Source organism: Anabrus simplex, chromosome 1 (genome assembly GCF_040414725.1).
Source record: "Anabrus simplex isolate iqAnaSimp1 chromosome 1, ASM4041472v1, whole genome shotgun sequence".
NCBI lineage: Eukaryota > Metazoa > Arthropoda > Insecta > Orthoptera > Tettigoniidae > Anabrus > Anabrus simplex.
In genome coordinates this window covers 1,220,912,723-1,220,926,027 of record NC_090265.1, presented here as the reverse complement: position 1 = coordinate 1,220,926,027, position 13,305 = coordinate 1,220,912,723, and positions in this window count along the sequence as shown.

Here is a 13,305-nt window from a genome sequence, read left to right as displayed (position 1 = left end):
AGCCAGCAAACTTAACTACTTTTAAAACAAATGCAGTATTTACCTTACCTCTATTCGTCGTCCTCGTCATTGTCTGCTAGGTGAATTACAAATCTATCTTGGTTGCTATCCGTGTCGTGTTTCATGTACTTCTCTTCTGTCTTAATGGTGCTTCGAACACAAGCAGACCACCTCTCAGGACCGATCGTTCCAGCTCCTTCACGAAGAAGTTGACACACACTAGCACTCAAAGTTGGCGTAACATTATTTTTCCTAACACATGTCTTCAGGTGAAACCAGATCGTTTCTCTGGGGTTTAAAATACAGTGATATGGAGGGAGTCGCAAAACTTCGTGTCCACGTGAGGCTGCGATCTCCTCTACAGCGTACCTTTTACTGATATTGGCTGATTTGATTTCCTGCAACATAACTGCCTTGTTATTGTACTCCATAAACTTAATAATGTCCTTAATATTAGTGTTCATGGAAGGAAACCTAATCAGCTGCCGCGAATGATAGCTTGCGTTGTCCATCACGATTACACATTTTTGGTCACGTGGTAGGTTCTATAGAAGATGAGATCTAAACCAGTTTTCGAAAACTTTCGTCATGGCTTTGCAGTCTCCAATGTTTTTAGCCGATAAATAAAGGCAATTCTCAACCCAGCCCTCACTGCCTCCAGCATGCAATACCATAATACGCTTGCCCCGCGATGTTGGTGCTTTCATTATGCAATTACAAGTTCCATCATCCCACCCTTTCTTCACAATGTCATGAGTATCGTACCAAGTTTCATCTAGATAGACAACTCTGCATCCCTCGGAACGCAACTTCCGGAGACGCTCTATGAATTTATATCGCCAAGCTACTATTCTAGCAGATTCCATTACAATCTGTTTTTTTCTTCAGAATACGGAAACGAAACCCAAGTTTTTTCAACAGCTATCGTAGAGTAGTTTTTCATAAGGAAAGCCACACACATTTTTCAAATGTTTTAACAGTTCCTGTACGGTTGGTGACTTACCTTTAGTAAAGAATGCATATACCTCGCGTCTCACCAAGTCACAGCAAAAATCATCAATTTTATTAAAGATAACCCTATTATTACCACACTTTTTCGGAGTTGTAGGCCCCCTCTTTACTATTTTACTTACAGTTTTCCTGTTAAGTTTCAACATTTTAGCTGTCTCAGAAATATAACCCTTGCGAACGTTGTTCTTCATAATGTATTCGTATGCGTTACATACCAGCCGTTGACTTTGCTTACTTAAAGTTTTAGTCGCCTTTCTTTTCTCCGCGGAACGACTACTACCCGGCTGAGTATCACTCGCGGGCGCGGAACCACTGCTGCTCGGCTGAATATCAATCGTGGGCACGGAACCACTGCTACCCGGCTGAGTATCACTCGCGGACACGGAACCACTGCTGCTCGGCTGAATATCACTCGCGGGCGCGGAACCACTGCTACCCGGCTGAGTATCACTCGCGGACACGGAACCAGTACTACTCGGTCGAATATCACTGTTACCGGTGCTCGGTTGAGGATCGTTTGCCTGCACTGGCAGATTTAATTCAGGATTTTCTGATGCGATAATTTCCAGGTGTGATTCCCACGGCCTCCACATTACTGCGTGAAGCGAAGTGAAAAACAACACACTTCACAGATATTAATTAACAAAGCAAATAAATAATCCAAAACTTTCAAACAGCGAACAAAGCAAGTGTGAATTGTCTGAGCTGAAAAGAGAGACTGACGTCTATTTAACAAGAGGTGCATTGGCAACAGAGCTGTGAGGATTTCTGAAGGGGAATACGAACTTCCGTTTTAAAGCCCACTGCCGTCATAAATCACCCCCTGCTAGGCCCGTAAGTGGCCAGGGTGATCAAACGTTTGCCGAACTATTTGAATGCCGCTGGGTACGGTTTGAGCGTCAGGACTATAATGTTGTTAGCACAATGTCAAATGCACAGAAGTTTGCCGATCTCTTATCCAGTTACCCAGATTTAACGAAACCAAATTTACTACCTACTCAAATCAAACTTGACATTCAACACTTCATCCCAATTGAAGGCCAACCAGTGTATTGCAAGCCCAGGCATCTGGATCCTCGGAAGCTACACATTGCTAAACAGGAATTCCAGTTCATGCAAAACAGTGGAACTATTCGACCATCAAAGTCGCAATGGGCTAGTCCTCTCCAACTGGTCCTCAAAAAAGGATAGAACTTTTCGACCTTGCGGTGATTACAGACGACTGCACGCACAAACTATACCAGACCGATATCCGATTCCTCGGATTGAAGATTTTCAACATATTTTGAGGGGTAAGAAAATATTTAGCAAGCTCGACCTCTTCAAGGCATATTTCCAAATCCCTGTAGCAGAGGAAGACAAACCTAAAACCGCTATTGTCACTCCGTTTGGGTTATATGAATTTAATGTGATGCCGTTTGGACTCCGTAATGCACCAAGCAGCTTCCAACGTTTCATTAATGAGGTATTTAGAGGCCTAGACTTTATTTTTCCATATCTTGATGACTGCCTAATTGCTTCAGAATCAGTAGAGGAACATCGTGAGCATCTTAAGATTGTGTTTGAGAAGCTACATGAATTTGGCCTCCGAATTAATGTCTCCAAATCTGTACTTGGTGTAGAGCAAGTGGAATTCTTGGGACACTTAATCACCACGGAAGGCTCCAGACCCTTACCAGATAAAGTGAAAGGGATTGTTGACTACAAACTACCACAGACAGTTCATGACCTTCGTGTATTCTTAGGTACCGTTAATTTCTACAGACGTTACCTCAATAATGCAGCAGAAACGCAGTCTCTTTTGCATGCTTATCTCAAAGGTGCTAAGAAGAAAGATAAGCGACAAATTAACTGGACACCAGAAGTTATCACAAAATTTGAAAAATGTAAGTAGGACTTGGCAAATGCAGCAATGCTTACATTTCCAGACCCAACATACCAGCTGGCCCTGCCAATAGATGCAAGTGACTTTGCAGTAGGAAGTATCCTGCAACAGTATGAAGAAAAAGGATGGAAAACTATTGGATTCTTTTCGAAGAAGGTAAGCGATATACAGAGAGCGTGTAGCACCTATGACCGTGAACTGTTAGGAATCTACCTCTCTGTCAAGCAGTTCAAACATTTTCTCGAAGGAAGAGACTTCATAATATATACGGACCACAAACCACTCACTTTTGCATTTAATCAGAAAGATGAGAAGGCATCTCCACGGCAGTTGCGACATCTTCAGTATATCTCCCAGTTTACAACAAACATCCAACACATTAGTGGCAAGGACAATATCGTTGCGGATAACCTGTCACGGATTGAATCTATGACTGTCATCGATTACGACACAGTCGCTGAAAGCAACGTCAAGACAGTGAACTTAAACAACTTCAAGAGGAAAGTCAGTCACTCGTGTTCAAGAGCTACCTACTGCCTTCTGAAAAGTTACTGTGGTGTGATACCTCCACAAATAACACAAGGCCATACATTCCAAAAGAATTTCGCAAACAATTCTTTCTTCAGATCCACAGCATGGCACATCCAGGGAAAAAGACTACTGTTAGGCTGATGACTTCCAAGTTTATCTGGCCTGGTATCAAGAATGACGTCAGAAAATGGACGCAAGCTTGCATGGGATGTCAAAAAAGCAAAATAACAAGACATACCAAATCGCCAGTCAACCATTTTCAAAAACCTGATGAGAGGTTCAGCACTGTTCACATAGATATTGTTGGCCCTCTTTCACCTTCTGATGGCTATCTCTACTGCCTCACATGTATAGATCGCTTCACCAACTGGATGGTAGCAATACCATTGCAAAATATAACAGCAGAGACAGTAGCAAAATCATTTTATGATCATTGGGTGGCGCGGTTTGGAGTCCCAGCAAATCTAGTTACTGACCAAGGCCGACAGTTCGAAAGTCAGCTCTTTAAGAATCTTTCCGAATTGTGTGGTGTGAAGCTTAAACGTATGACACCCTATCATCCGCAGAGCAATGGTAAAGTTGAACGTCTGCATCGAACAATAAAAACTGCTATCAAAGCCCACAACTCTATAAAGTGGACAGACACCCTTCCGACTGTGTTGCTAGGTCTACGCACATCACTCCGGGAGGACTCGAACAGTTCAGTTGCACAAATGGTGTATGGCACGCATATTAGGCTTCCAGGTGAATTCTTTGACAACCCTCCATTTCATACCGAACCAAAAACGTTTGTCTCCAAACTTCAGCAGCACATGCAGCAACTCAGGCCTGTGGAAGTTAAGCACAAAACTTCCCGAACTGTGTTCATCCATAAAGACTTAAGTAAATGTAAACATGTATTTCTTAGAATCGATAGACTGAAAAAACCTTTGCAACCCCCTTATGAAGGTCCTTTCCTGGTAACTGCCAAAACTGATAAATATTTCATGGTTACCATAAAAAATAAATCTGTGAATGTCTCCATTGATCGCCTGAAACCAGCCTACTTCATAGCAGCAGATGATGAAACGTCTACAGGTCGTCGTGAAGAACGACCAGGTGTCTTGCAAGGACTCTGCCCCCCTGATGGATCAACCGCGGATTCCCAGGACAAACCCAGCAAGGAGAAAGTGGTAACAAAATCACGTAGTGGGAGGACTGTCAGGTTTCCCACTCGCTATTTAGATGATGTATATATTTAATATTCTTGTAATTATGGTATATTATGTTTATGTTTATATTGTCTTTGTATCGTAACTTGGTTACTGGAGGGAGAGCGGTGTAGGCCGCCCCTAGTGGACTTTGAGTGAACTAAAAACCGTAGATAACTTTTCTTTGCCGAGAGAAAAGCGGCAGAAAAAAAACAAAGATGGAGTGAGCTGATTTTGTACATTTGTGTAGCGATAATTGTAGTGTAAAATAAAAGTGTAGCTAAAGCGGATTCAGTGTGTTGTGTACTTCACTACAGACCAATTAGTATTATTAACTGGTGTGAATTCTATAAGTGATCTGGTATTTTATGTTCTAAAAAGTAATTTAGATCTAAGATTTTTTTAAATATTGGTTTAATGTCGCACTAACACATCGTAGGTTTTCGGCGACGCATCGTCCACTAAAGGGGTTGCGTGTCTGTAGTTGTGGTAGTGTGGGGGATGTAGGGCTTGAATATGGTTGACTTCGTCACTGAACGTATTGAAATGAGTGAGAATATAGTGGAAGAATCGGAGTGAGAATGTACTATAGAAGGTTGTTATGTGTATTCCTTGGTTTTATATATCATCTTTGATTCGTCTCGCAGGAGTATGGCGATCTCAGGACCACAACAGTTTTCTGCTTGAGTGCATCTGTGAGTATTTTCTGTAATTCTTGAATGTAAATCAGATATTAAAACATTTTTGATATAAATCAGATACTTACTTACACGTCAGGGAACAAGAGATGGATAAGAGATTACCTAGGCTTATCATGTGCGGAAAGGAGAGAGGTCATCAAGATGACATCGAATGTATGCGCCGTTCGCTCCGTGACGGGAAGATCCCAAGACAACACCCTCTCTCGGCGTTGCCACAGAGCCCACGAAACTCTTGCCCATGTCCTGGGTGTCTGTTTTCGGGGAGTGGGGGGTATTGAGAAATTCTCGCCATCAAACAATACGACACATGATCGCGACCTCGCTGAGGGATTACAGTTTCACGGTGCACGAAGAGGTTTCTGGTCTAGCTACCGTTGGGAGTAACAGGCGTATTGACATGATAGCCTTTCAACCAGACAGCAAGCAAGGACTAATCTTAGGTCCCACAATACTCTTCGAGTCGCACGTTGGCCAGGCCGAAGAGGTGGACGCCGAAAAGAAATCAATTTACCAGCCAACAGTGTACTACTAGACAGATATCACCTAGACAACGTCTCCGTCCATGAACTCATGATCGGAGCTCGAGGCACAATCCCTAAATTTATTGTACAGCTATGGGATTCTCTCAGTCTCAACCGGACACGACTTCAAGACATCGCTATCGACGCAATACGAGGTTCAGTAATCGTACTCCGCAATTACCTATATAACATTTGAAAAACCATACATCATGCCACATTCCAAATTCATTCCAAATATATTCCTGAGCCCTGTGATGATTATTTTTACCTGGCACATTAGCAAACTCACCAATAACTTAGATGACAAAATACTGTGTAGTAGACATACTTTGTTCTTGTGGCAGCCTCCTCGTGGGGGAAGTTGTTGTATTAATCAATAGTTGTATCAGTCTGTATTTGTCATTTTAGGAGATGTATCCTGTATTTTGCTTGGATTAAAACTTCCCGTGATTCCCGGCTCGACATGGTCTACCCATGAACTATCTCCAATACATCCACACTAAAGCTGTGCAAAATGACGTGTGAGCTGGCTTAAACTCACTTACAAGGAATGGATCGCGCATAGTCTAGATTCGTTCAGAGCTTCCTGCTAACGCACTGTGTTCATCCATTAAATGAGTCTACCAAACTCTCCAATCACAGTGAGCAGTAACGAGTCTGGGCAGATGGAGCAGCTCGGAAAAAAAAAGTTCAAGTGACTCGCTCATTTGTACACTGTCACATTAATTGGTTTTCCGAATATCTTTCTTGTACAGCCACTGCATGTAACCCTGGTAACGCACATGCGTGAAGCAGAACATCTCGTAGTTTGATCACCCAGTGAGTGACTGAACAATTGAGTGGTCTGGTATACTGAGCCTATTGTCGAGTTTATAGTGACTCACACAGCTCTCTGTTGAAACCGCCCATTTCCACTGAGCATCAATGAGTCTGGTTCGAGTCTTTCCAGACTCGCTTATTTATGAGTCTGTCGTGTTCACTTTAGCAACAGGCTCGTTCTCTGACCACACGAGCTGGGCAGAAGAAGTAGAGACTGAATGAGCTCAGACTCGCTTATTGTACGGCTCGAAGCCAAATGCATAACAATTATAAAATGCTAAAATAATTTTACAGAGATAAGTTATAGTCTATGTAAAATACGCTGAATCTGTACGTGCTTTCTAAAAAAAAAGACTGCCTTTATGTCGCACCGACACAGATAGGTCCTATGGCGACGATGGGGTAGGAAAGGCTTAGGAATGGAAAGGAAGTGGCCGTGGCCTTAATTAAGGTATAGCCTGGTGTGAAAATGCTCGGATGCAAGCTCACAGCAGCACCCGGTTGTACGTGCTATAGTCACAAGCTTGCTTGCTTTTTGTGTTATAGTTAGGGAGCGGAATTTATGTAAATACATATTGTAATAGCGTCCGCCATGCCAACTTGCTATGGGCCCGGCTCGTCACCGTATTCGGCTCACCCCCCTACTTCAACCGCGCCAATCACGAGCAGCACTTAAGTGCTAGGCCAGCCCCACTCGCTTCCGCCCGCGGTCCCGTAGCAGAGGAGTATGGAAATGACTCCACGATTAATCTGGAGTCTTCCATTTCGCGAGGTTCCTGGATCCATCGAGCATCCGGACTGTTCTAGAAGGGCCAGCGCAGGTATATAAGAGAGGAACGACTTCCTGGAGTCAGTGAGAGTTAGACTGAGTGAGTGAGTGAGTGAGTGAGTGAGTGAGTGAGTGAGTGAGTGAGTGAGTGAGTGAGTGAGTGAGTGAGTGAGTGAGTGAGTGAGTGAGTGAGTGAGTGAGAGTGAGTTCGCTGGTAGCCTGGGCTGGGGATGTCAGCCTGATGGAGTATCTGCCTGCTGCAGACGAGGACTCGTTCCTGTTTCCCTGACGCTGTGTGTGTGAGACCCTTGAGGCCGGCTGCTGGAGAAGAACCTTGGGTGTTCTGGAGCAGCGCGAAGGTAACACTGGGTGCCGACGTGTGCAGACTGCGAACGGAGTTCGACGGATTGTGTGAACAGTGGATACTATCCCGACCTGCGAGACTGACGCGTAGGCTGTGGGCCGTGACAGCGCTAACGAGTGTGACAGAGTGGCTGAGTGAGCATAGTGTAAATAATCGATGACTCTGTGTGTGTGTCATTGTAGATGGAACATGAGAAACTAGGAAAGAGAGCGCGAACCGTGTGAGTGTACTTGTGTAAGTTGTAAGATCGGCAATTGTGTGTGTGTGTGTAAATGTGTAATAGTAGTGCTTAGTTAATAAATCTTAGAAATACGGCGCTACCATGTTCTGTATTCATTTATTCATTTATTTACCTCGCCAACACGTTACAACTGGCGTCAGAAGTGGGATGGACAAGTGTGATAAACTAGTGGATAAAATCTTACGTAAAAAACTGGTGTCAGAATCGAGTACCTGGTAGCGTATTTTGTAGTCGACAGAAATTTCTACTAGTGAAATGAATTCTGAACAGTTCCAGATTTTTCTAAGCAAGTTTAGTGAACTTGAAAATAAAATTTTATCTGGTTATGGCGAACTCATCAGTGAACTGAGATCTGAGCGGAGACCAAACCCGGACCAATTGAAAACAGATTCAAGTGAACGGAAGAGCGAGCAGTTAAAGTCAGAAAACGAAGTGCGCTCTCTCGAAACTGATGTCGACAATGACGACGTGAAGGGCGACAACGAACTGGACGAGAAGGGGTCCGCAGAGATGCTCGCGGTTGTGGAGTCCAGAGTTCGAGGCCCGGCGGTGGAAGTGAGTGCCCTGCGTGCGAAAACGATGGCTGTGGAGACGCGAATGAATCCTGTTAGCAGCGATGGTGGCTCCACCATCGTGAAGTTGGAAACCCCACGGGACGACGGGATTACTTCCAAGAGAACATGCCGGACCCAGCTCGAGACCGGATCGACGTCCAAGAAGAGTGCCGAATATACGATCGCCGGACTATGTGTACAAAAGATGACAGTACAACGCAGCCCCCAGCCAAGTTCGACCTACGACGAGGTTGGTGGAGTGTTTGACGTATGCTGTGGTGTCTAGCAACCGAGGACCACCTACCGAGTCCAGCTTCAGGAGAGGACTCAGCGCAGCGATATAACGCAGCGGGAATTCGACGCCGAGATCGAGCGACTAGGCGACGTGATTGTGGAAGAGTTACCCCGAGGTGACGCCAAGCTCGAGGCGGCTGACGCCTGTGATAAACTACATGGCGCTGAGATCCTCCCAGGGAGGGTGATCGGCAGGAAACAGAACTACGAAGAGGCTATGACGATGGCCCATGAGACAGAGGCAGCGACTGCAACGGCACGGCTGGAGGGACCCTACTAGGAGACGGAGCACCAATGGAAGATGAACCGATGACCAACGAACGAGGGTGCCATATGACCAGGACACTTGTTCGGACACGAAGCTGTGTGCCGGTACGAACATCAAATTCCGCACCTCGGAAGAAGAGGAAATCCAGCAGGGCTAAATCTGGGACGAACAAACCAGTCCCAGGCATCACACCAGAGGACTGCGAAGGCGCTCAAGCCCTGAAAGTAGACGCGGCTGTGGACGAAAGGAAAACCACCGAAGTTCCGGTTGCCACGCGAGGACTTGCTGATCGTTATCAACGGGAACGAGGACACCTTCGACCGGACCCAGCGGATCCCCCATGGAAAGGTGGCGGCCGACTGAACAAACCGTATTGCAGCGTATCGTGGAGCAGCTCGGGACGACCAGCCTTAAGGAGGGGGCAATGTAATGGTTATAGCGTCCGCCATGCCAACTTGCTATGGGCCCAGCTCGTCACCGTATTCGGCCCACCCCCCTACTTCAACCGCGCCAATCACGAGCAACACTTAAGTGCTAGGCCAGCCCCACTCGCTTCCGCCCACGGTCCCGTAGCAGAGGAGTATGGAAATGACTCCACGATTAATCTGGAGTCTTCCATTTCGCGAGGTTCCTGGATCCATCGAGCATCCGGACTTTTCTAGAAGGGCCATCGCAGGTATATAAGAGAGGAACGACCTGCCTGGAGTCAGTGAGAGTTAGACTGAGTGAGTGAGTGAGTGAGTGAGTGAGTGAGTGAGTGAGTGAGTGAGTGAGTGAGTGAGTGAGTGAGTGAGTGAGTGAGAGCGAGATTGAGTTCGCTGGTAGTCTGGGCTGGGGATGTCAGCCTGATGGAGATCTGCCTGCTGCAGCCGAGGACTCGTTCCTGTTTCCCTGATGTCGTGTGTGTGTGTGTCCATTGAGGCCGGCTGCTGGAGAAGAACCTTGTGTGTTCTGGAGCAGCGCGAAGGTAACACTGGGTGCCGACGTGTGCAGACTGCGAACGGAGTTCGACGGATTGACTGAATAGCGGATACTATCCCGACCTGCGAGACTGACATGTAGGCTGTGGACCGTGACAGCGCTAACGAGTGTGACAGAGTGGCTGAGTGAGCGTAGTGTAAATAATCGATGACTGTGTGTGTGCCATTATAGATGGAACATGAGAAACTAAGAGAGAGAGAGCGCGAACCGTATAAGTGTACTTGTGTAAGTTGTAAGCTCGGCAATCGTGTGTGTGTGTGTGTGTGTGTGTGTGTGTGTGTGTGTGTGTGTGTACATGTGGAATAGTAGTGCTTAGTTAACAAATCTTAGAAATAGGACACTACCAGGTTCTGTACTCATTTATTCAATACGTTACAATATTTTTAGTAATTTTGTCATAAGTTCATAAATTGTTCTTTTTTTCTAATTCTAATGATTAAACTCAAACAGAAGCCCGGTAAATGTACCGACATGAGTCTGGCTCATTTGAGACCCTTCAATCCCACCGGACTGAACCGGGATCGAACTTGGGTTCAAAAGGCCAACGCTCTACGGCTTGAGCCACTCAGCCCTGCTCGAAGAGTAGAAGTGACCAAGTTTGCTTCGTTCTAGACGAGATGAATTGATAACTTGTGAATAGTGATGAGTTATTGTGTGTTGTGGTGCCTTGAGGCTCCGACCTCACCTCGCAGCCCGTGGTGACCTATCTGTTTGACGAATGGCCGACAAGCGAGTACTAACGCAGGAACATAGCCCAGTACATGAGTACAGGAATAACATGAGCCTCTCCATAAAGGAGAAGTTAATTAGAAACCTTCCTCTAACACATCAGGTACTCCCATATCCCCTTTTGGCACGGACTACCCTATCGCAGTCGTACCAAGACATCCTCGGCGCTATACCACTGCCGCACAAGCGCCACTGTCATCCCCGGTCCATGGCCGCCCGCAAGGCTTTCAAGGTGGAAGTTGGAAAAGTTAATTAAGCCATTGACACTAGTAGGTAGCCAATGAACGTACATTTTGGCGCACGGTCAAAAGAGAATTAATTTGATAAAAGGCAGCCCATGTGGCTGGCCAGTCATGCAGCAAAAGCTCTTCCTTACGGAGCTACTTCGCATACCTCAATCAAATTAGGGTATTATTGCACCCGCCTCTTATAACATTAAGAACGGACCGGACAGAGAATGTGGTGCCTCACTACTGTTATCATACAAGTCAAGTTAAGACATTCCTTTAATACCTAATGGCCGGAGATTCTTTAGTTTCCAACAATCTTCACACTTGGTACAGGAGAGAAATGAATGATACGGCGAGCTTGACACCTCGAACAGCCTTTTGATTTGCAAACAAATCCTCTTCTGAAAGTAATTTCCTGATATATTCATATTCTTACTGGTCCGACTGCTTGGCTGAATGGTCAGCGTTGAGACCTTCGGTTCAGAGGGTCCCGGGTTCGATTCCCGACCGGGTGGAGGATTCTTGCGGCTCGGGGACTGGTTGTTTATGTTTGTCCCAACACTCTCATCTTCATATTCAGATAACACACTACACTACCAACCACCACAGACACACGCAATATTGATGGCATCCCTCCACAAAGGGTTGGCGTCAGGAAGGGCATCCGCCCATAAAACAGGGTCAAATCCACATGTGCCACACAGTTCGCACCCGTGACGCCACAAAGTATGTGGAAAGCGGTAGAAGAAGGAGAAGATGATTCGCATGCTGATAGATGTTCGACCATGAGCTCCCGCATGGCGCAGGACAAGATGCTACTGCTGATGATAACATTGACCGAACAAACGAGCAAATTTTAAAACGAATTAAAAATAAAATAAAACATATCCATTTTAGCCAAAACGAAAACAAACACATTAAAACGGAATGTAAGTTCGATGATTAACAATAAACTTCAAATGTATATGCTCTTGATTAATCCAGTCTCACACACAAAGCGAATTACGAGGTCACCAATATTCTCGTCATCGGCTAGTATGAGTTCGAGTGTCTCCTGCAGGTCGAGATTCCGTCTTAGGCCAGAGACATCCGCGCACACTGTGACGATGAATTGCACAGAACTGGGAAAAATCATTCGTTGAAAAGGCCCCAGGTTAAACAGAAATTTAAAAGTGCGTTGCAGGTATTAGTCTCAGAGTACATGCAAGTGGTCAATTTTTGGAAGGGCACGAAGACGTTGGTGGTTATGAAAATGTCACTGACAATCTTCTGCTTTTCTTCTTTTGCTACCGCTTTTTCCCCACACATGTGGGGTCGCGGGTGCGAACTGTGTACTACATGTGGATTTGGCCCTGTTTTACGGCCGGATGCCCTTCCTGACGCAACCCTATATGAAGGGATGTAATCACTATTGCGTGTTTCTGTGGTGGTTGGTAGTGTGGTATGTTGTCTGAATATGATGAGAAGAGTGTTGGGACGGACACATACACCCAGTCCCCGAGCTAGAAGAATTAATCAGAAGTGATTAAAATCCCCAACAACCCCCGAAAACCGGGACTCTCTGAACCGAAGGCCAGTACGCTGACCATTCAGCCAACGAGTCGGGAAAATGTTACTGATAATTATTTGATTAAATTTGCAAGACTGTCTTCTTGTGAGGTAAATGGTCCTTCTCCCGGTATCGTGCGTTGTTCCCAGACAACCGACATCGGTTTATGAGGAAAAACTTGGAGAACATTTTCGTTTTTCACTGCAACAGCGAGCTTTTTTTTTTTAATTTGCAGTGGACATAAATCGATTTTTTTTTCAATATACTGTAACTTGCGTTGTAAGGAATTACTTATTTTTGTTCTCTTGACGTAGACTATATTGACCGGATACCATAAAGAGTTTACAGGGTAATGAATGACAATTTTCGCTATTATATTTTAAGACTGGTATGTTTTAGGAACATTCCTAATGTAATAAGGAGTAAAGCGGATAGGCTGTGGCTTGTTGTTTCTTGAGTTTAAATGATCAGATAAACTCATCAACAAACCCAATCATGTTTATCGGGAACAACATTATTTAGATTATTTATTGTCTATTTATTTATTTACGGTATATATCTACTTGTGATTCCATTTACAATGTTGTTGACTTGGATATTAAATATCTGTGTATTCACTAGTGATGAAACTCGCTTGGTATAAAAGCTAACTATTATCAATGGACGTT